Below are 23,946 nucleotides of genomic sequence, written 5' to 3' on the forward strand. Positions count from 1 at the left end.
GGCTGCCTCCCCATGTTTCTTTCTTACTTTACTCTTCCTCCCAATCCCTCATTGTTTACTATGCACTCTGATGTTGATGTTTTTCATCACTATGCTGGTAATTGTACATGATGCTATGAGCGCTGTTTAAGACATCAGCAGTCCATGTTCTTTTACTATTCCATGCAAAATCTGTGGTGTCTGTTTATACATTTTTAAACCTACAAATGCAATATATATTTGTAGCGCTACCCCCTCAGGAGCCGCTGGTTAGATTTGAATCAGCATAGTTGTTACCTCTGTGATGTGTCTAGGGGTAATGGCTACGATGAGAGCAATGACGGAATGTCCAAGCAATTGATTGACGTATTCTGGGCTTTTATTTTGGGTCAAACATGACCAACAGTCAACTCGAGGTAGATAGAATAGGTTGATGAAAAGGAGAGAACTTTGCAGATTCATGCTATGGATAGAAGAAGCAGTCCTGTCTCCAATGATTTCTATTGCTTCGTCGCCACTCTAGCCAGAGTGGGTGTAGTGCCCCTGGACAGGTCCCTCTCACAGGCCTGGCAGCCAGAACCACTGGGAAGGAACAAGTCTCTGCCACCGAATTGGCTCTAGAAAGATTTGGACTATTGTAGTGAGACCTCTGCCACAGGCCCAATACTTGTGAACATGGATGATAGAGCGATTCCTCCCAGTAAACACTGTTTTGCCTGAATCCTCCTCAGGTAGACTTGATAGCTTGGGGCCACCGACTAACAGTTTGCAGCATACAACCTGTCAGTGTCCGGTCTCCCAGATCCCCGTTGGATAGTCTAAGCCAGTGATGGCCAACCTCGGCACCCCAGATGTTTTGGAACTACATTTCCCATGATGCTCATACACTCTGAAGAGTAGCTGAGCATCATGGGAAGTGTAGTTCCAAAACATCTGGGGTGCCAAGGTTCGCCATCACTGGTCTAAGCCCTATTGGATCACCTGCCTCTGGGTTCTCCTCAGACCGACTCCCCACCGAACAGCACAACTCGCTTGGGATCCTCTCAATAGAGATGGAGGACCCAGTAAGTCACTGGGGTCCCTTGGCAGCATCAGTTGCTCCGGGCCATGAGGGCCCAGAGTCAGGAACTCCGCGTAGCACGTGCGCCCCGGCCTGGTAGGCCATAACACCGGGGCCCGTGATGTGCGCACACCCTAAAGGTGGGTGCTGCACCTGGAACCAGGAACCCGCGAAGAACCCCGGAATACGGCATCTGCCACAGAAATACCCTCCCCCAGCATGCCCCGCGAGGGAAACACTCCCCCAATTGTCTGCTGAGCAAAAGGGCACCTCCGCCTGGAACTCTCTGACGCCACCTGTCCTCCAAAGATGGAACTACATCTCCGGAGCCCAGAATGACCCAGGGAACAGTTCAGGGCTGGCAATAGTCAAATTTAAATAAATCAATATGGATGAAAGCAAGTAACTCGCTCATCCCACTAAATTTGACTGAAAAGTACACAGGCGCTACATATTCTTCTGCTATGATTGTACCATCCCTGTACTCCATAAAAACTTTGGAAAGAGAACTCAAATTCAGATGACTTTCAAACTTTGGCACACTTGATGCTTGGCGCATAACATTAGCAGGATTTTCTTTTTGCGTTCCTTTGGCTGTGAGAGGTTTAAACTCTCTTGTTGAAATTGCATAGTTTGAGCCATGTTGTTCTGAATATCAATAGAATTTTCTTAGTCTGAGGGGAAAGGGATTGGTGCCTTTGCCTTACAATGGACAGAACACGTATCAATAATGTTGTCTTAAACAAATCGTGAATAAGTAGTCCCTGAGCAGATGTAGGAAGGAGTGATCGGAAAAAGACCCATCTGTCTTCAGCGCAATCCATGCTTTATGTACCAGAACAGAGCTGATGGCTCACATTGGCGTCTGGAGTGATGTGCTTATTTGCAGCTTGCCCATATGGTGAATAAAAGTTTGTTCTGAAGGAGAGTGATGTCACTTGCTCCGAAGAACTAGATTCTTCAATAACATCAACCCAAAGACAATCACCTTTTGTGTAGTTCATCTTGCATTTTGCATCTCCTTGTTGACTTCTGTTGAATAATATGCAAGTTGAGGATTTAAAGGATAAAAGATACACAAATTGTTGTACTTGTTCCTATAAAGTCAATTATAGAAAGTGCTGTTCTATTTTTCTGGAAGTGTGTAGGTTTAGCCCCAGACTGTGGCCCCTTGCAAAAATATTTATTCATATTGGCGATTAATCAAACATTTTTACCAGGTTTGTCATTCTATTGATGCATATCTGTTCCTTTTTAGGGTAGCTGCAATGAAACATTTGTTAATTGCAACCTCAAATCCGCAACTCTAGATGAGGCTATTCACTAAAAGAATGTATTTTTTTTTTTTTTTTTTTAAATACCTGAGGCCAGGTTACATTAGGGAGCCAATTGGACTAGTCTTGACTTAGTAGGCAAGGAACATATAGGTACATTCAGTAAGAGTTAGGCCGGCTTATCAGTAGATAAGCCGACCCAACTCAGAATCTACGCTGACTTATGTTTAAGTGTATTCTCAATCAGAGATACACTTAAACATATCTAAGATACGACGGCTTGCACCGTCCTATCTTAGGTTGCAATATTTTGGATGGTCGCTAGGTGGCGCTTCCATTGCGGTCGGCGTAGAATATGTAAATTAGTAGATGCGCCGATTCACGAATGTACGCCCGGCTGACGCAGTACTTTTACGCCGTTTACGTAAGAGATAGGCCGCGTAACGTTAGAGCTAGGCCCTAGTTGGAATAGTAATGTTAAGTATGGCCGCCGTTCCCGCGTCGAAATTCAAGTTTTTTACGTTGTTTGCGTAAGTCGTCCTTGAATCAGGATTTACGTAGTTTACGTCCACTTCGAAATCAATAGGCTCGTGTGGCGTACTTAGCCGCAATGCGCACTGTGAAATGTAGGCGCCCAGCGCATGCGCAGTTAAAAACAAAACTTCAAAAACGTAAGGTCAAGCTGCATTAGCATAAAACATGCCCCCTTACACACATTTGAATTAGGTGCGCTTACGCCCGCCAGCTTTAGGCTACGCCACCGTAACTTAGCAGGCAAGTACATTGTGAATCATGTACTTGCCTCGCTAACTTACGGCGGCGTAGCCCAAATGCCTTAAGCTACGCCGCCGCAAAGTTGCGGCAAGGTATGTGAATCTAGGCAATACTCTCCGGGTCCTTTTGGCAGAGATTGAAGATGCTTGATAAAGGTGCATTAGCCACCAGCCTTGTGAGATATGCCCAGCAGTATCCAATGTTTGCAAGCATTGTGGCCATATCAAGCATTGCTGACAGCAAAGTTATTATAAAGTAGTTAACCATTGTGTGATAACAATTAGGTCCTTGTTATCCCACACATGTTTCATTATTTTGCAAAAATCATCTGTTGCTCTCTTTGCAAAAATCTCATTCTCTTTACTGGATGAGCCCCACGTGTAGATGTTGGCCAAGTTAAAAAAAACTACCCAAGCATGGACGTGGAACTAAAATGTCCAAGAATACATGTCTGGCCTGTAGTACTTTCATTGTTTTACACTTTTTAATGCCGCGTACACACGATGGTTTTTCGGCATTAATAAAACAACGTTTTTTAAAAAGTCATTTAAAATGATCGTGTGTGGGCTTCACATCGTTTTCCGGCTTTTGAAAAACGTAAAAAAAAAAAATCGAACATGCTGCATTTTTTCACGTCGTTTTTTAAAATGTTGTTTTTCGTGTTGTTAAAAATGATCGTGTGTGGGCAAAAACGACGTTTTAAACCCGCGCATGCCCAGAAGCAAGTTATGAGATGGGAGAGCTTGTTCTGGTAAAACTACCTACCATTCATAATGGAGTAAGCACATTCATCACGCTGTAACAGACAAAAAAGCGCAAATCTGCTAAAAGCAGCCCAAAGGCGAATAGAACTTCCCCTTTAGAGTGCCGTCTTACGTGTTGTACGTCCCCGCACTTTGTTCATCATTTTTCAAAAACGATGGTGTGTGGGCAACATCGTTTTTAATGATGAAGTTGGAAAAACTTCGTTTTTTGGACATGCTGAAAAACTAGTTTTTTTTTTTTCATGCCGAAAAACGATCGTGTGTACGCGGCATTGGAGTTCTGTGTGGCACAGAATTCTGTAAAGCTTACTTCCAAACTCGTGAAACGTCTATTAAAATAACATGAAGTTGTCTTGATGAAAACACATGGAAAAGTCATATACTGTGTGATTTATGCTGAGCATGGTGTTTTGATTATTTTTTGTAAAACTATTTTACTGGTGAGGCTGGAATGTAAGAAGGAAGTAAACAGACCATTACAAGTCTTTGTGGTTTATTGCATACTGGATTATGAAAAAGTTTAGATTTCATCCAGACAGCCTCTTCATTTTTATAAATGTTTTTTACTTCTTTTTGTCATAATGGGTGGTTTTCTGGGCCTGGGCAAATTCTCCAAAAAATTTAGAACCAGCGACGTGGCTTCTATCCCACAATAACATTCTTTTGGAGCTTATGTAAGTTTTTATAAAAGTTATACAATTTGAAGCAGCCACATAAGTAGATTTTCAATCAAATTTTTATTCAGTACAAAATTGCACTTGTAGTGAGGCATGCCAACACGTTGCAGCATTATACATAGGTGTGAAAGGGAGATCTTTTGTGTGCTTTAGTTTAGTTTATTTGCACCATGAAAAATATTTGTTTCTAGTTTTCCCCTTTTCTATGTGTAATTAATGAACAAAAACCCAATGTAAACAACACATGAGCACATATTTAAAGCAGTACTAAATGCTCTTGGGTGAACATGTACCTTCAGGTAGTTTTACAATCAGGCATAATTGTAGGTATAATGAATATTTCCTAAATGTGGACTGTTTAGAAGATATACTTCATATTCCCATCGCAGACTTCCCTTCATAAGCTCTCTGCTGGATACTGGTTCAAGTCACAAAGTAGATATTTGCCAGCACACCATGGACAAAGTAGCGTCCAAATGGGTAGTTTATTGCATGATCACATGCCTGACGAAGGGGTCCTGCGTGACTCCAAAACATTGCACTCTTATGTTGTGATTGTGCAATAAACTACCCGTTTGGACGCTACTTTGTGTCGATCCATGGTGTGCTGGAAAATATCTACTTTCTGTTTGGGAGATATTCACATCAGCAATAGCTGATCATGTAACCCTCATATGTGCAGTGATGCTCTGCATTCAGGACAAACAGAATGCCGTGGAACTTATAGTGGCGCGCCGTGACTGGGGCACCTGCTCGCATGTGCAGGAGTGAAGTCATCGCGGCCCTCGGCCATTCAAATGTCTGAAGCTAGTGAACCCGGAAGGAAGACAGGGTAATAGGCTTCAGGCACACTTGGCATTTAGCATTGGCTCGAGAGTACAGATGTATCATCCATCCACCCTGCCAGCAACCTGTCAAGCTCTATCGGCAACTGGACAGTGGTATTTATATTTTAGAGCATTATGTCCCAAGGAAGAATGCCCGGAATGCAAGCAGCCTGTAGTCCAGGCATTCATGCCTGGAAGCAAATTGCCAAAAATGACATATTGCCCCTGAGAGGGGCATCACAACAGTGTCCTTAATTCAGAGGGTATTGGTGCAGTGAGCTGATGTCCTTGCATCACTGCAACTTTAACCACTTAGGGACCGCTTTCTGCCGATATACGTTGGCAGAATGGCACGGCTGGGCACAGGCACATACAGGTACGTTGCCCTTTAAGTGTCCAGCCGTGGGTCGCGCTCGCACCTGCGGACCCGATTGCCGCCGGTGTCCCGCGAACAGGTCACAGGAGCTGAAGAACGTTGCCCTTTGTTCTCTGTTGCAGTGTCACTGTCTGTTCCAGGGGTCAAGTCCTGGGAAAAAAAGTGTGGGAACTCCCATCCAAGATCCACTCCCCCACCAAAAAAAAATAAAAAATGATACGCTCGTATGCATAATTACTAAACCGCATGTTTTTTTTTCGATCCACTGTATCTTCGTAATCCTTTGTTACTGGCTGCTTCCTGTATATGGATTCATCGGGTAGTGTGCGAGTATTCCGTCACTTCCTTGATGCCGCAATGTCTCCTGGGAGCTTTTGTCATTGTTCCCAGGAGACATTGCGGAGGCGAGTTATCGCGGGATTTAGAAAGAAGCAAGTTCATAAAGCGGCCAGTAACATGAAGGATTACTAAGGTTCGCCTGCCCCTGACAGTGACTCGAGCTGGGCATCACCGCTTAGTGAAGGATTGACTCGGGTGGCTCGACTGCTCTAGTCTTGCAAAGGGAACTGAGTTCCTGCTGTAAAAAAAGGGCAGGAACTCTGTTCCCATGCGTTCCCGCAGGACTTGAGCCCTGGTCTGTTCCCTGTTATAGGGAACGACGATCAGTGACATCACACCTACAGCCACGCCCCCCTACAGTAAGAATCACTCCCTTGGAGCACACTTAACCCCTTAGCGCCTCCTAGTGGTTAACCCCTTCACTCCATTTTCACAGTAATCAGTGCATTTTTATAGCACTTTTCGCTGTGAAAATGTCAATGGTGTCAAAAGTGTCCGATGTGTCCGCCATAATGTCGCAGTCACAAAAAAAATTGCAGATCGCCCCTATTACTAGTAAAAAAAATATATTAATAAAAATGCTATAAAACTATCCCCTATTTTGTAAACGCTATAACTTTTGCGCAGACCAATCAATAAACGCTTTATTGCGATATTTTTGGTAAATTTTTTTTAAAAAAAGTAGAACATGTATCGGCCTAAACTGAGGAAAAAAATATGTTTTTTATATATTTTTGGGGATATTTATTATAGCAAAAATAAATATTTTTTTTCAAAATTGTCGCTCTATTTCTGTTTATAGCGCAAAAAATAAAAACCACAGAGGTGATCAAATACCACCAAAAGAAAACTCTAATTGTGGGAAAAAAAGGACGCCAATTTTATTTGGGAGCCACGTCGCACGACCGTGCAATTGTCAGTTAAAGCGACGCAGTGCGGAATCGCAAAAAGGGGCCAGGTCCTTTACCTGCATAATGGTCAGGGTCTTAAGTGGTTAAGCACAGGCCACCACTGCAGATGATCAGGGCAGAAAAGTAGCCTGCATGTGACATTGGAAAAGGGTAAGTATTAAAAAAAAAATTATAATAATTGTATAATATAAAAGTGTTCTATGGTGCATTTTGGTATCTACATTGCTCTAGCAATCCACATAATATTCTGTACAGTGTAGGGGTTTTGCTGTGCTTGCACAACTGGGTGTAAATGGCGAATTGCAATGTACTACAGGTTTATTTTAGCTCCACGGGTTTTATTTTTCTGTGTCTGTTTGCGATGATTGCACTTCACTTTTTGTGTCTTAAAACCAAGAAGAGGACAGTGTAGAGAGTGATCAGACGAGCGTCGAGAGAACACACTGAGGTGGTAGCAGTTTGCAGACATTTGTGTGTGTCACGTTTTTAGTATTCCGCCTTTCTGAGATGGCGTGGAAAGAAAAACCTGTGAAATCCCATGTCTGCAAGAATTTATGGACTCGGTGCATTGCTGAGAATTTGCATTAAATGGGATCCATTGTTTTCTGATGAAAATTATTCAAAACAGGTGTAGGGAACAGAGAGGGAGGGGACGGAGTACCAGAAAATCAACATTTCTCTTTTTTGTCTTTGGCAGGATTTCAGCTGTGTATGGAGGGAGCTGCAGAGTCTCACAGATACCGCCTGGATAGTTCTTCACAAGGTAGGCCCTGCCACAGGCGTCCGCTTTTGCTTTGGATATTAAAACTGGATTAGGGTGTTTTTTCTATAGCAATTGTCATGATGCACATGCCAGATAACCATCCTGTGCAGGTCGTTTAGGTTTTATTAACATACAGTGTTTTATATGACATTTTTCATTTAGATCCAAAGACGTGAAAGGCAAGCTGCCTGGTGAGCTACTGTCAGTCACAGCTGAAACTTCTAGCACTGCATTTAGGCAGTGCTAGTTTCATGGCAAGCACATCATTGTGAACAGGGGTCAAGTCCTGGGGAAAAAAGTGTGGGAACTCCCACCCAAGATCCACTCCCCCACCCCACTCCTGGGAACAATGACAAAAGCTCCCAGGAGACATTGCGGCATCGAGGAAGTGACAGAATACCCGCACACTACCCGATGAATCCATATACAGGAAGCGGCCAGTAACAAAGGATTACTGAGGTTCGCCTGCCCCTGACAATGACTCGAGCTGGGCATCGCCGCTTAGTGAAGAATTGGCTCGGGCGGCTCGGCTGCTCTCATCCTGCAAAGGGAACTGCGTTCCTACTGTGAAAAAAGTGCAGGGACTCTGTTCCCACGCGTTCCCACAGGACTTGAGCCCTGATTGTGAATGATGAATGATGCTGCATTGGTGCTCTGCCCTACAAATATCACATCTAGGAGCTGGCGGCCTCTAGTGCTGAATGGGAGCCTTGGCTAGAACAGATACAGTGGATATAAAGTCTACACACCCCTGTTAAAATGTCAGGTTTCTGTGATGTAAAAAAATTAAACATTTCAGAACTTTTTCCACCTTTAACCACTTGCCGACCAGCTGACGTAGTCCTACTGCGGCAGGGTTGGCACTGCGGCAGGTTGGCATGGCTGCGCTAATTGCCATAGCTGGCAGCTTTTAAGAGTAATAGGAGGTGCTCGCGATGTCCGCCGGCCACCCGCGATCACTCCACAGAGAGCCAGAACAGGGATCTGTCAATATAAACAAACATCCCCATTCTGAAAGGGGAAGAGAGAGAGACCTGCTGTACCTAGTGATCAGGAACAGCGATCACTCTCTACTCCCTGTCAGTCCCACCCCCCACCCCCCCCACAGTAAGACCCCTTTCACACTAAGGAGTTTTTCAGGCGGTACAGCGCTAAAAATAGCGCTGCTATACCGCCTGAAAAACTCCTGCCCAGCAACCTCAATGTGAAAGCCGGAGGGCTTTCACACTGAGGCGATGCGCTGGCAGGAGAGAAAAAAAAATCTCCTGCAATGAGATTGTATGTATACCGCTCCTTCACCGCTCCTTCCCATTTAAAACAATGGGAAACCGTGGCAATACCGTCCGCAATGCGCCTCTGCAGAGGCGCATTTCGGGCGGTATTAACCCTTTATCGGCCGCTAGCAGGGGTTAATACCGCACCGCTATCGGCCGAATCCCACGGCAAATCCGATGGTATAGCACCGCTATTTTTAGCGCAGCTTTACCAACTCCCCCAAACCATACCCCCCCCCCCCCTCTCCCCGCGGGTGGTGACAGTCGGTCGGCCATCCAGCCACTCACTTACCCATCTAAGTTATGGACGGACGGCGGCTTGTGGCTTCCATCAGGGTCTTCTGCTCCTCTGCATCATGACGTCTCCTCCCTCCTAGGTGTCCAATGCGATCACCTGTCCTTTTAGCCAATCGGGTGAGGGGTCTCCGGACCCGCTTCCTGATTGGCCAGGAGGAGGATCAGTTTGACAATGAATATTTTGCTATTGTAACACACCTGGGTGGGCTTGGTTTGCAGTGTTTTGTGCCCTGAGCCCACCCTATCTTGAAGCCTATTAGAGCCTCTGGATCTAATCACGTGCTTCAAACCCCCCATTGGAATCTATGCATCCGGCATGGGGGGGCCAGATGCATGGATAGGAGAGGCGGTGCCCAGGCTCCCTTAATGGATGGGCCACCCCTGGTCCAACTCATCCCCCCAACTGTCCACATTACAGCAGCTAGCACTGACAGCTGACCAGCCCCTGCTGTTGGTTGTCAACCTACAGAGACGGGAAGTTCTGAGAGTGAACTAGGCATTTCAAAACAAGGGGGGGGGGTGGAACTCTTCTTAGCTCTGCCTAGTCCCAGGTAACATGACCCAGAAGAAGGAAGACTCACCCTGAACTGCCTGGCGTGCAGAGTGGATTATAAAGGAGGGGAGTTCTCTACTGGGGATGGGAAGATATGTATGGGGGAGGGGGGTAAGAAATCTGTACTCGGAGGGATGTGTACTGTGGGAAGAGCTGTACTGGGGAGAGAGAAGATCTGCACTAGGAGGGCTTTAAGCGGTATCCCTGACCAGTTTACATTCTGGCACATGCCCTGTGTGTCAGGATGACTACACTCCTGTGTTTTGTGTGGAAAAGGTGTCATCCTGTGACTAACAATCAAGGTGGCCAGAGACTGGCACCTGGATGAAGCCAGGGAGAAGATGCCGGTGAGAGACCTTTTGGACCATTGTAGTATAGGTGAGTATATGTGCTTTTTTAGTACTTAAGTAAAAAAATTTAAAAGGAACTGACGCAAACATGTTAATGTTTTCTGCAAGTCTGTGAAAAAAGCTTGTCTGCAGAAGCATGCTATCTAAATCCAGCACTTTGTGAGCCAGAGGCCGGTGTCATTGCCATGCAAACTGATATGATACGGAGGCACACTTCTGCTTTGTGCAGTTTACAAAGCTTTTGAATTGTCAATGTTGCAGCAAAGTAGCGGTTATTTGTCATCTATACTATAGTGACATACTATAGACTCTATAGTATGTCAATATGTTCCTCAGGCAGGTTGCAGGGTAACCTATGATTGGCTAACCTTTTAATTACATATTCATAATTTAGCACAGTAAAGTAATATATGTCACCTCTTTTAATTATGCACTACCATTCGTTTTCTTGTGGTGAAATCTGCTGTTCCTAGGTTGATCTTCATTGCCAACACTTGACAATTTTTAAAATCCTTGTCTTGTGCAAGAACTGAGTTTACAATCCTCTACTACTAAAGAAAAGGGATTATTAAATACAAACAACTGAAGACAGATAATTTCTTTCTACTATAAAACAAAAATTGGCTGTGGGGGAGTTATAGCTTTTTTTATTAATTTTTTCTCTTCATTAAGTTCTGAGAAGCTATAGTTTTGTGTTTTTATTTAGGTCACATTATAAACTGAACCCATTTGCCAGGGAATAGGCAAAACATTGTTTTTCCCATAGCAGTATTACATTTCAATTGTCAGATTACAATTGGACGCCATAGACATGAAGAGGTCTCCATGAATGACTCATGGGGATCCATCAATGCTTCTTCTTTGTAGAGCCAAATTCTTATGCAACTCCACAGACAGAATAAAGTGGTGCATACACTTTGTAACACCTTCAAGTTGAAGATCGGCCCAGATACATAGTGTAACGGAATGGCTCGTGATACCCAGAGACTTTTGAAGGATGCGGGGTAATCCTGTGCCAGCTTCAATATTGACTCTTGGGTCTAGGGTCATCCTATGTCCAGTAGGGGCATAGGATGACTGAGAAATGATATCATGAATTACATGAGATGGGACAATAATGATAATTCATGTACTACAGGATATCTTGGAATATTACAGGTGGTTAATTCTGCCCAAAACCGGTCAATAGCAGAGTGACTCATTCATGTGGGGACACATAGACTGTTGAGGTGTTAATTGAGTCTGGCTCCTAAGATATTTCATTGTGCTATGCTAAATAGCCCTGTATTGTGTGAAAGTTCCATTGATGCTAATATGTGTTGTGAGTTAACACACGCTAAACGTCATGTCTGCCATGTCAGCTATAGTAATTGGTTCATGTGGATCGGTGCCAGAATGTCTGTCTGTGATGTGGATTGAGGGGGACTCGTTAAGCACCCATTGTGTGATGTTTTGGGTGGAGTGTTTCATTGTCCCTGTGATTACTGCAGCATGCTTTCTAACTGTATAAAAAGCTGAGAGTTTACCATTAAAGCATCCATTCGTTTTGGAACCAGAAACAGAGCTGTGTGTCTCGTTTGTCTGGGGAATTCTAATGGATCGTGTCTGCTGGATTGTTGGAGTGTCGGATAAGCTGTCTTGGGTTGGTGGAATGGAATATTGTAAACGGTGTTAACCCCTGACCATTACACATAGATTTTCCAAGAATCTGCAGGCAATAATGAATGACTCCCGTGGATGTTATCACCCTTAAGGTATCTGGCTTCATCCTCCTCTAAATGATTTTTCGAAGCAGTGGGTTTAAAGCGGAGGTTCACCCTCCAAATCAACTTTCCAGCATCCTTAACCACCATCCAATGTAAGCATCATAGCGTTGTCAACATTTTTTTTCAATGGTCCCTTACCTGTACTTTGATGTGCTTCCGGGTTTCCATCCCATCGGGGAGTGGGCGTTTCTCTACTTTCCCCGACGGCGCTGTGCATTGTGGGCGCTGTTTGCTTTCTTCTGTTGCAGTGACGTGTGGGCCAATCATAGCACATCAACTGATCTCTCTGCGCGTGTAGTCTTGCGCTAGGTGTGCTGTCACGTGACGCAGGAAGCGGGTCACATGACCCGCAAAGCGCGTCATGTGATGAGGGCAGGTACTGTGCTGGTAAAGGAGGACTAGTGTTACATCACAGCGGGGCGTGTCCTTTTCAGGACGCCGCCGGCCATTGTGATGGCAACTGTGCAGTGTTGACGGCGCGACTCGCCGTCAACACTGCGCATGCGCGGGATTACGCGGTGAATGCTGGGAGATCAGCATTCACCGCATCCCGGAAGAAATACAGGAGGGCTTCAAGGTGCCCTCAATGAAGATGGCAATGTCCATCACAAGTTTTTATAAAATATCCTTTACTGCCAAAGCGCGATCGTGGCGGCTGCAAGATCGGCAATAGTAAGTAAAGAACTGTGTATTTGAACAGCAGCAGAGTAGTCTTAAAAAAAAAAAAACGTTTCCCAGCAGAACCTCCGCTTTAAGTGAGTAGTATTTGGCCTCCCTAAAAGTGTAATTGCTTTGAGAAGCCAAGACCCCACCCCCCCCCTTTTTTTTTTTTTTTTTATTTACTGCTACCGACTTCATGAAGACAGGCTGCTTTGCATCAGAAATGGTTCCAACCTTAAGACTTTCTTGCTCCAATAATTTTTATTATGTTTTTTCAATCTCAAGATAAGATAACATTGCATAATGTAAGCAAAAGTATGAATACATTCCCTCTTATAATCTTTACAGCATGGAGAATCCTTGGCTAGATGAAGCTTGTTAGGTGGCTTGTATTGCTTATTCTATGCATTTCCGTGGTCATATCTCATGGATGAAATTGAATTAAAGGTTAGTTTGAGATTGTCCATCTATTGGAGAGTCATATAAATGTGTGACAAGTGTCACCTGTTTCCTTGAATGCAGGAAGGTTGGGAGAAGCAAAGCGTATTTAAAGCATGGTGAGTGACGTAAGTTGGGGGTAGGTAAGAAATCAAGGTGTTGGAAGGTCATCTGTGAGGCCCCACTACCATGTCTGATTCGGAGTACTCACAGTTTGCTCCTGGAAAGACTGTTTTTGAGCAACCTGCAGATGACTTGTTTCTTCTTTTTGTTTTTGTGGTGTAGTCGGCAGGATTCAAACCTGCCCAGGGAGACCCCAAGGTGACTTGTTTCTAATCGAATTAATGCAGTATATACTATACTGCATTTAGAGGATTGGCCTTCTGATCTAGTTCTATGGTCTTTTAGAGATTCTTCAGCTGCAAAGACCTTTCTTCTACATCTGGGATTTAAACCTTTCCTCTGTAAGGACTGGACACAATCCGTAGGAACTCCTCTCCTGAGAATAAGATTTTCCTTTAAAAGGGATATGTATGTATGTGTTCTCTACCCACTGTAGACCCTCCCGTTGTCCACCTTAACATGCCTTCCACCAAACAGGTTGATGTTGTTTTTACCTTTAGGGATTTTACTGGCGGGCAGTTATATTTCCTATCTCCAAATGAATCAATGGATTCTGTCTTGTGTTGATTTGGAGATAATGTTTGACTTTTTTGGATCTGCTATCTATTAAAATATGTATAAATGATATCATGATAAATGATAAGTGTGTGTATATGTATACTGTGTTTTTTTCCACTTCATCTCTATGGACCAGAGCGATTTTTACATTTGGGCTATAAACCTGTTCAGCAAAAACATTCATTCCTTAAAGTGGACCTTTAGTAATTTTTTCAACCTTTGATCTATTAAATCTTCTGCGCTTGTTGTTTTATCTTTGAATATTTTTTTTTAAGCTTGTTTGGCTGTACTTCTCATGTAGATCACAGGAGTGCAGTTTGTTTTGTACTCCTGTGACCCATTTTCAACAGAGAGCGGGCTGAAGTCCACTCCCTGCTGACTTCACAGAATTCGGTCCAGGCACTGCGTCATCGCGACAAAGTCGGATCTGCCAGGTGCCTGGACTGACACCCGGCTCAGGCGCTCAGTGAGCCACTGTTTTTTTCTGCTCTTGAGCACCACCTTTTGGGCACCTTCTGCTAAGGTCGTGTTTGGTGAGAATGGATTCCGAGCATGCGTGTTTGTACTTTGGACTTTTGTACACACGATTAGAAAATCTGACAACAGACCGCTGTCTGCAGAAAATTTTAAGGCCTGCCATCCAACATTTGTTGGACCCTCAGGACCCTCCACTGGCTAGCCGTTAAGGATCGTGTTATTTTCAAGACCCTCTGTCTCACTCACAAATGCACACAAGGAAACGCCCCTCAATATTTATGCGAGAAAATAAAATGCTACAACCCCAATCACGTTCTTCGACCAACCAACCAAAACCTCCTCCAAATCCCCAAGTCCCGCTACAAGTCTAAAGAAGAACGAAGTTTCGCAGTCCTAGGATGATGGCTATGGAACGCTCTACCAACTAACATCCGTATGGAAGAAAATCATCGGGCCTTCAGAAAAAAAACTTAAGTCCCACCTCTTCTGAAGGATCAGGACGACAATGGATACAAAGCGCCTTGAGGCGATTTAGTTCGCATTTATACACTCACTCACTCAAAATCCGACAACCATTGTCTGATGGAACATACAAACGGTCGGATTTTCGGCCAAAAGTCTGTCAACACACTATTCCCGTTGGAAAATCCGATCGGGTGTACGAGAGTTTAGAGTTGAGCTTTCTCAATAATATTCAACATACTTCACATTTAGTTGTGTTCTAGGAAGCTTTTGCAGTCCGTAGTTAATTTTTAATTCCCTTGTTTCTTCAAATGTTTTGCATTTACTTTTTTTTTGCCTGCTTATTTTTCTTCATAGCTTTAATAAATATTTGTGTGGTCATTCCCACTAGACAACAAAAACACAGCCAGCTGCATAAAAGACTAATTAAAAATTAATTAGATGGGATTATATTGGCTATTGGGCCGCTGACATTATTTTCCCAACGTTATTCATCAGAACATAATAGAATTAGAAAAAATAATTTTTTTCAGTTTGTGTACTGAGGTCCTTTTTTAGTGTTTCTGCAATTCAAACATAAAAAAATCATAGATTGTGGAATGAAGATTTTTTTTTTTTTTTTTTTTTTTTTTTTTTTAAACCTGATCTGTAATCTGTTTGGGGATTGGATGCTGTGCAGTTCTCTATTGACTTTGTAATATCAAAAAACGTTTACTGAATGTTCATACTCAATGCAAAGGCTAATATAGTAGTAGTGAGTAGAAGTCTAAGGCCCAGATTCTCAAAGGAGATACGACGGCGTATCTCCAGATACGCCGTCATATCTCTGAGTCTGGGCGGTCGTCGTATCTATGCGCCTGAATCTTCTAATCAGTTACACATAGATTTCTATTAGATCCGACCGGCGTAAGTCTGTTACGCCGTCGGATCTTAACTGCATATTTACGTGGGCCGCTAGGGGCGTGTACGCTGATTTACGCCTAAAAATATGTAAATCGGCTAGATACGCGAGTTCACGAACGTACGCCCGGCCGACGCAGTACATATACGCCGTTTACGTTTAGGCTTTTACCGGCGTAAAGTTACCCCTGCTATATGAGGCGTACATGCGGTGTACCAATGTTAATTATGCGGCGTACTTTGGAGCAATGCACACTGGGATATTCCACGGATGGCGCATGCGCCGTCCGTGAAAAACGTCAATCACGTCGGGTCACAAGTTATTTACATAAAACACGCCCCCCTGTTCGACATTTGAATTAGGCGGGCTTACGCCGGCCTATTTACGCTACGCCGCCACAACTTACGGAGCAAGTGCTTTGAGAATACAGCACTTGCCCGTCTAAGTTGCGGCGGCGTAGCGTAAATAGCGTAAACAAAGATACGCCGATCTACGAGAATTTGGCCCTAATTGAATTGGCATCTAACATTGTGTCTAGAAAAGTAAAACCTAATGGGACCAATTCAAGCAGTGAATGGTCAATCCAGCATGCTAAATACATTTTACTTTTCTTTAGGTTTTGAAGAGGAATTATGACACCTGTCAGGTCTATGCCCCGGTATGGAGAGTCATCCTCTCTATTATCCATGCTTACTGTTATTACCGAGGGTGAAAGTGAAAAACAAATCCCAAATTTGTAGGTTGTCACCAGAACAAGAATAGATGGGAAATTGCCCAATGGGGACACTAGATCTGGTGGATGGCAGCCAGGGATTCCAGCACCTTGGAGGAATTTCCTCACTTCTGTTTTTGCTATGTGTCTGGAAGTGAAGGGATGCTGCACATTTTCCCTGCAACAAGATGGCAAAAGAAATGATGGGTTTTAACTTGCTCTTGTGCCGCGTACACACGACCATTTTTCATGACGAGAAAATGCCATTTTTAAAATTGGTCGTGAAAAACGTCCGTGTGTATGCTCCAGAGCATTTTTCTCGACGAGAAAAATTTCAGAAAAAAATTAAGAAGCTGCTCTATTTTTTCTCATCGTCTTTCACGTTGTGAAAAACGGTCGTGTGTAACAGCAATCCTTATTTTTATTTTTTTAAGTTGTACGTTTTTATCAATAGTCTTTAACCACTTAACCCCCGGACCATATTGCTGGTCAAAGACCAGAGCACTTTTTGCGATTCGGCACTGTCGCTTTAACTGACAATTGCGCGGTCGTGCGACGTGGCTCCCAAACAAAATTGGCGTCCTTTTTTTCTCACAAATAGAGCTTTTTTTTGGTGGTATTTGATCACCTCTGTGGTTTTTAGTTTTTGCGCTATAAACAAAAATAGAGTGACAATTTAGATTTTTGCTATAATCCCCCAAAAATATATAAAAAAACTTTTTTTTTCCTCAGTTTAGGCCGATACGTATTCTTCTACATATTTTTCTAAAAAAAAATCGCAATAAGCGTTTGATTGGTTTGCACAGAAGTTATAACGTTTACAAAATAGGGGATAGTTTTATGGCATTTTTCTTAATATTTTTTTTTTTTTTTACTAGTAATGGCGGCGATCAGCGATTTTTATCGGTACTGCTACATTATGGCGGACACTTTTGACAAATTTTTGGGACCATTGGCATGTTTATAGCGATCAGTGCTATAACAATTCATTGATTACTATAAAAATGCCACTGGCAGTGAAGGGGTTAACACTAGGGGGTGAGGAAGGGGTTAATCATGTTCCCTGGGTGTGTTCTAACTGAAGGGGGGTGGACTGACATGGGGAACAGACGATGGGTCATTTCCCCCCCCCCCCTGACGGGACCGGGAGCTGTGTGTTTACACACACAGCTCCCGGTTCTCGCTCTGTAACGAGCGATCACGGGTGCCCGGCGGTAATCGCGACCGCCGGGCACGTGCATCGGCGTCAGGGGCGAGCGGGGGGGCGTGCTAGCTGGCCTCGACGGCGCGCGCCTTCCTATTGGCTGCTCGGCGAGGTGACGTATAGCTACGTGATCTCGCCCAGCAGAGCCGACCTGCCGCCGTATAACTGCGGCGGCTGGTCGGCAAGCAGTTAAGCCATCTGTTAGTGAAATTGTAAAGTTTTTTTCTAATAAAAAGATTTTGCTTTATTAATTGTCATCACAGGGTCTCTGTCTGCATTGCTATGAGAAGCACAGATTGTAGCTGTCTGGAAGGGCTGGCAGGGTTCTGCCTCAGTACTCATCTCAAGAGACCTTTGACCTGATTCCAGCAAAGAGTTGGCTCTTAAGCCTAGTACACACTGACAGCTTAGATCAGAGCCGATATACTAACAATTTGATGTTGGTACAGTGATCTCCCCTGCTGAGTAATTGTGTTCTGACAGCCCCAAATGCCAGAACACTCAGGTCGGCACTCTCAGCTATCCATCATGACCCTTCGACAGTGTACCGACTGCTGTACACGCAGGGCGAATGACGGCTGGTTTCTCTTGAACTGGCCGATGTTGGCCTGTGTGTACTAGGCATTAGGAGGAGTTATACTAATAGAAGATTCATATAGGGTGGGCTGAAAAAAATGTAAAAAAAGTACCCACATAAACTGACACCTCACCTGTCTTGGTATATACAGCATGACTGTAACGGGACCTTTGTTCCACAGGTGTGAGTCTAACAAAGTAGGCATCCCTTGGTAGGCTGCATTTGCCTGCACACCACTAGGTAACGCCCATATGTGTTGCTGGGCCTTATGCTGGCCATGAATGGATAGGGTTTCAAATATGATTTTGGAATGAATGGACTTTACCAAACAAAACCCAAACTACACTGTTAGTAATTCATTTGTTCGAGGGGGGGGGGGGGAATAAAAGCCATCCTCCTCTGAATTCTCTTATCATTGTGGAAGCTCATCATATGAGACGCACATAGTGTGTATTGAAATAGAAGTTGGTGATTTCAGTCCGGATTTGAGACTTGCATGTCCTATGAACAGCTGGGTATGGCTTATTGTTCACTAGGATTAAGAGGCTCGGGCTGTGAGTAGGTGGGCAGGACTGAGCCGAGCTCTGTCGCTGCTTCATGCATGGAGGATGTCATCTCATACCGTGCATGGAGGATGTCATCTCATACCGTGCAGAACCTTTCAGTGGAAATATGAAGTTGCAGTCCCACAACATGGGGAAGGATGGTATTGCTACTTGACAATAATTGAGAATCTTACTGGGTCCCCTGTGAGCAGTTGAAATGGCATTAATGTCTTTGGCTAAGCTGTTGGTTGCCAAGCAGCAGGTGAGCCCCTGATCTATTTCTAGATACCCGTGATTTTCTTCTCCTTATGTCTGGTATAATGGACTCTCTGTGCCCTTGGATTTCCTCCTGCTTTCCTGAATGGGCGGAAGGCAGGTACGCTGATCCTTAATCAATTAACTTGTTTTTTGTGCGTTCAAATTGCTGCTCATTATGTGTGATTAAAAAGCTGTAGTGATTGACCTGACTCTGCGGGGCAGCTTGCTCGGTTCAGATTAAACACATGTTCACTCCTAAATGTCAGGCTTGCTGATATTACAAGTAATAAAAAGATAATCTACAGCAACATGCCAACATTATACTTCTCTTCAATTTTTCTTTTTCAAATAGCGGATCTTATTAAAGAAAATTTCTAGGGACTATAAAAATACCTGTCCGAGACTTCTGCATAAAGCAATACAGAGGGGTTTCCTTTTCTGTAGACACCATTATCTCTCCGTACACAGAGTGCTTCACTTATAGATTTAATTTGCCATACCACTTGGTAAAATTTGCCAATGCAATACACCAATTTTATGCATTTGTTATCTAAGAACCACTGGTGGTGTTTTTTTTTTTTTTGGCCTTTAGTACACCAAGCATTTTTAATATCTGACTTTTTCTAAAGGGTTATGGGAGGGGAGGATTATTTTATCTTATTGTATTTGAGGTTGTAATTGGGGGGTTTACACAGGGATCCATCTGTGATCTGAAAATATTGAATGCGTGAAAGAATAGGAGTAGTAAAGTATATTTACATCAAATCACTCAAATCTCAATTGGGGCTTGCTCACACCAGTGGCTGTGTTACACTGCGGCGGCTGGCGTTTGCTGTGCAGGGAGCAGTAATGATACATCATAAATGACGCATTATACGGTTTACTTTTTTTTTCCAACGTTCTTGAAATGTTACAAATTGACATTTCATTCATCTTCACAGAAATGGAATGCGGTGCAGTGTACTGAATTGCAACACGCAGTGCTGAAAAAAAAAATGCCTGAGTAAACGTCATTGCACAGGAGCATCAGTATATACACAAATACTGCTGTATACAGCCTTTCACTTGTATGGTCAGCTGTACATGCAACACGAAGCTTCCTGGGTGCACTAAAGTGCCGCGAATTTTGCACTTCAGCATTTTGCACCTCTAAACATCCATGTGCATAAGGCTTACAACTTTATTCATTAGGAATACATACAAGGAGAAATAGTTGGATTTTATTGTAAAGAACAAAATCTTGCATCAAAGCTCATATCTCACTTCCAAAACATTTTTTATTGTAGTCATCTTTTGTTTTTTTGTTTTTTTTTATGAATATGGATTTGGCTCATTAATCTTATCATATATTGTGCGAAGTAGAACTACAGGCAGTAATGTAAATAGATGAAATTGTATGAAACTTTATTCAACAATCAATGCTTTATCCTCAATCTGCAGGCAAAACATTCTTTATTCAACATACTGCTAAACTTCTATTGACTAGGCAAAGTCTTTAGGGAATTCTTTGTACAATGAATAATAAATTCAACACATACAAAACGGCATTAAAATGCTAGAACAATGTTTCTTATGACAACATAACTTAGTTATGGGATTAAGAGGCATAAAAAGATAATGTGGATATAGAGGAGTCTAAAGAAAAGTTAGTTTGTATTATAGTTAGCAAAGTGAATAATAAAGCCAACAAAAAAAGGAAATTTATTCTTTACAGGTATTTATATAGTGAGAACAATTTTCATGCTGTACATTGACATTGTACACATGGGCCAAATGTTGGGATACATCGGCCGGTTAAAAGAGAAACGGCCAACATTTTGCCTGTGTGTGTCAGACGAGCATTCTGGAAAACCAGCCGTCCGACTCCAAATGCCGTTCTTGGCCTATGGCAGAGGGTACTGATCAGAGTTTTCTGGGGGGTGGCAGGCCCCCTTTTATAGTTTGTACAGTGGCTCCAACTGGAGTTGACTGTTTGTTTCGTTTAACTCGACAGGTTGAACGAGAAAAAACTCATAGTGAGTACTAGGCTTTAGTCCCTACCATTCAAGAGCAATACAGTCGAAGTGCTAAAGCTGAACTCAGGGGAAAAAAAACATCCTTTGCACATTTGCTATGTAAAAATGAATAACTCCTAACAATGCATGTCCTGTTGGATGTTGCTGCTTTACGGAAAAACCCCAAAATTTCATTATGATGCTGCTGTAAGTATTGAAGTTTCAGCACAGTGGAGCAGAAGCTTTAATTTTCTTCAATCATAAATATGAATCTTGTACTTCAACTGAATTTCTACTGAATCTCGGATTTGTAGAATCTTTACTGCTGGTAGTGTTCTACATGGTGCTCTATTCCAGAGAAACATTTTAGCAACTGTGAAAAAAAGTTGCAGTTTAAACAGAGAGGCGGGTTTGGTTTTGGTAAACAGCAGCCGCTTTGTTAGTATGGGTGCTGTCATCTCCTACAGTAGCGGAATATCTGGCTTTATTAGTGGCCTAGTACAAAACCCCCTTTGGAAGCGCAATGCCTTGATGTTGCACTTTCTCAGATCTGCCTTTCCAAACACTCCCCCTATTCACTGCTCACACAATGGCTTTGCCTGTCACTTGCAGCTACGACCACTTTGTTTTTAACACTTAACTGTACCCAGAATAGACTAAAGATCGCTCCTTCCTTGTATTTATCCACTTGGGTTTTATTCAAACATTCTGAGGAACTTAACGAAAAAAAAAAAAAAGCAGGTTTATGCTTTGCATTTGTCTCGTATATTACCGGCATAGGGGGTTTGTTTGAGTGCTATAATACTTTTCCTGCAGGTATTCTGATTTTAAAGTTCTAAAAGAATGTATCCAAAATTGTGGCAGTGGGAAGATGCAATTAAATGCTCATTATAAAGGTCCTTTTCTGCTCACACGCAAACATGCAAATGAGAGTACGTCAAATATTAGCAGAAAAATCTTGTCTATCGCTAGCTGGAATTCAATTATTGTGAAGGTGGCCCCGATCTACCCATGAATTGTAACTGCAGTTTTCTTAATGTTTTTGTCTTTCCTAATGTTCCAAGTTATTGCTCAGGCTGCACCTTTCTGGTTGTACAATTTCATTTACCAGATAAATTGGATCATTTGAAGTCCAGTGGACTTCAAACTCCAGACCGAAGGGAACTGAGAAATACGTGATGGAAATATTCACAGCCATGTTTGTTCACTTGATGTAAGAGCACCTTGCATCCCTATTTTGCATTTAACAATTTTGTCTTTTGGTACTGTTTGTTGTAGTGAGTCAGTACATTAATTATGTTTATATACGCAGCAATTTTAGGCCGTTTCAAACAGTCAACCAACGTTTGACCATCAAATTACCAGAATGGATCAAGGAAACCTACTAACAGTCTCATTTGTATTACAGTTTTAAAAGAAACTATTGGAGGTTTGTTTTCATGATCCATGTGGCCTTTTTTGTGGCCTGAGATGGGTAGAAGTGGTTGAAATTGCCTAAAAATTGCTAAAAGTATGGTTAGAAAAAAGGGGTATCTTAATGAATTTTTGATGTTTCTAATATGTTTTAAAATAATCAAGTTGTGGTTATTAGTGAATTGAGAAGCTTTCGTATTCGTGTTTTAGGCTTTGAAATTAAAAATAAATGAAGACAAGGCACATCCTTAAGTCATATAACATTGTTAGTTATTAGCATTTTAAAGTTTCGGCTTTTGCATACTAATTGAACATGTTTATCCCTGCTATGTAAGGAGCTAAATGTTTTAATACACCCCTTTTAGGATGTCCCATCTCCCAGTTATTTAGAAATGTATGCTTTATTGTCTTTAATTATAATATGGTGGGTTCCCATTTAGTAAAGTTTTTTAAGTTTTGTATAGTCATACAGAATGGCATGTTGTACTTGTCTAATACCATTAGCCCCACCCCCATATCATGGTACTAGGTGTAATCCTACACTCTGACCTGTCCTTTCAGCCCCAAATCCAGTCACTGTCCAAATTGGCCAGACTTCACCTCTGAAACATCTCCAAAATACGCCCCTTTCTAACCGTCGACCACTAATCAACTTATTCACTCCCTTGTTATCTCTCGCCTTGACTATTGTAACTCTCTCCTCATTGGCCTACCTCTCCGCAAGACATACCCTTTTCAGTCTATCATGAATGATGCTGTCGGACTCATCCACCTTACCAACCGTTCAGTGTCTGCCACTCCTCTCTGCCGATCCCTCCACTGACTTCCCATTGCCCAACGAATACAATTAAAAACAATAACTTACAAAGCCATTCACAATTCTGCCCCAAGCTACATCAACAATCTTCTCTCCAAATATCACCCAAACCGTCCTCTCCGCTCCTCCCAAGACCTTCTGCTCTCCAGCTCCATTGTCTCCCCCTCCCATGCTCGTTCCCAGGACTTCTCCAGAGCCTCTCCCATCATCTGGAGCTCACTACCCCAATCTGTCCGGCTATCTCCTAATCTGTCGACTTTTTTAGGCGATCCCTGAAAATTCATCTCTTCAGGGTGGCCTATCCTGCCTCCAGCTAACAACTGAATCTTCTACTCCCCTCATCAGTTCATCCCTCAGTGTGGAAAAAGAGAGGTATCTTGCGCCAAATTTAATTAACGATGATATAAGCTGCTCCCCAAAAAATAATCAGTGACTGACTAAATAATATTTGTATAATATGAGGGTGGGGGCTCTAGAAATACTAGAATAATTAATATAAAAAAGTGGTATAACAAAAACTAGCTATATAAATTACCAACACACCTGTTCCCTAATACGGTAATACGTGAGTAGTGCATATAGATATATATTACATGTTTCGTATTCCTATGCAGTGAGATAAATCTAATTTAAATATGTGATAACAATAATTACATTAGTGCAACATAAGTTCATTAACCAAATGGTGAACATAAAAAATGCAAAAATGACTATAAATGCAATTAACCACTGTGAAAATCAAATAGTGATGAATATAGTGCTGAGTAGCAAAATTAAAGTCCATCAAACTTCAATCCATTCATCCTAAATGTGCAAAGTCCAA

At 42.7% G+C, this 23,946-nt stretch overlaps 1 protein-coding gene across 4 annotated transcripts in view; it reads left to right on the forward strand.

Annotated features, from left to right (window-relative positions):
• Positions 1 to 23,946, forward strand: part of TANC2 (tetratricopeptide repeat, ankyrin repeat and coiled-coil containing 2) — a 419,029-nt gene that overhangs the window by 14,882 nt on the left and 380,201 nt on the right. For all 4 annotated transcript variants that reach the window (XM_040330204.1, XM_040330205.1, XM_040330206.1 and 1 more), the window contains exon 2: positions 7,679 to 7,744. The gene's annotated coding sequence lies outside the window, so the exon portion shown is untranslated. The remainder of the gene's footprint in view (positions 1 to 7,678; positions 7,745 to 23,946) is intronic.

Source organism: Rana temporaria, chromosome 12 (genome assembly GCF_905171775.1).
Source record: "Rana temporaria chromosome 12, aRanTem1.1, whole genome shotgun sequence".
Classification (NCBI taxonomy): Eukaryota; Metazoa; Chordata; class Amphibia; order Anura; family Ranidae; genus Rana; species Rana temporaria.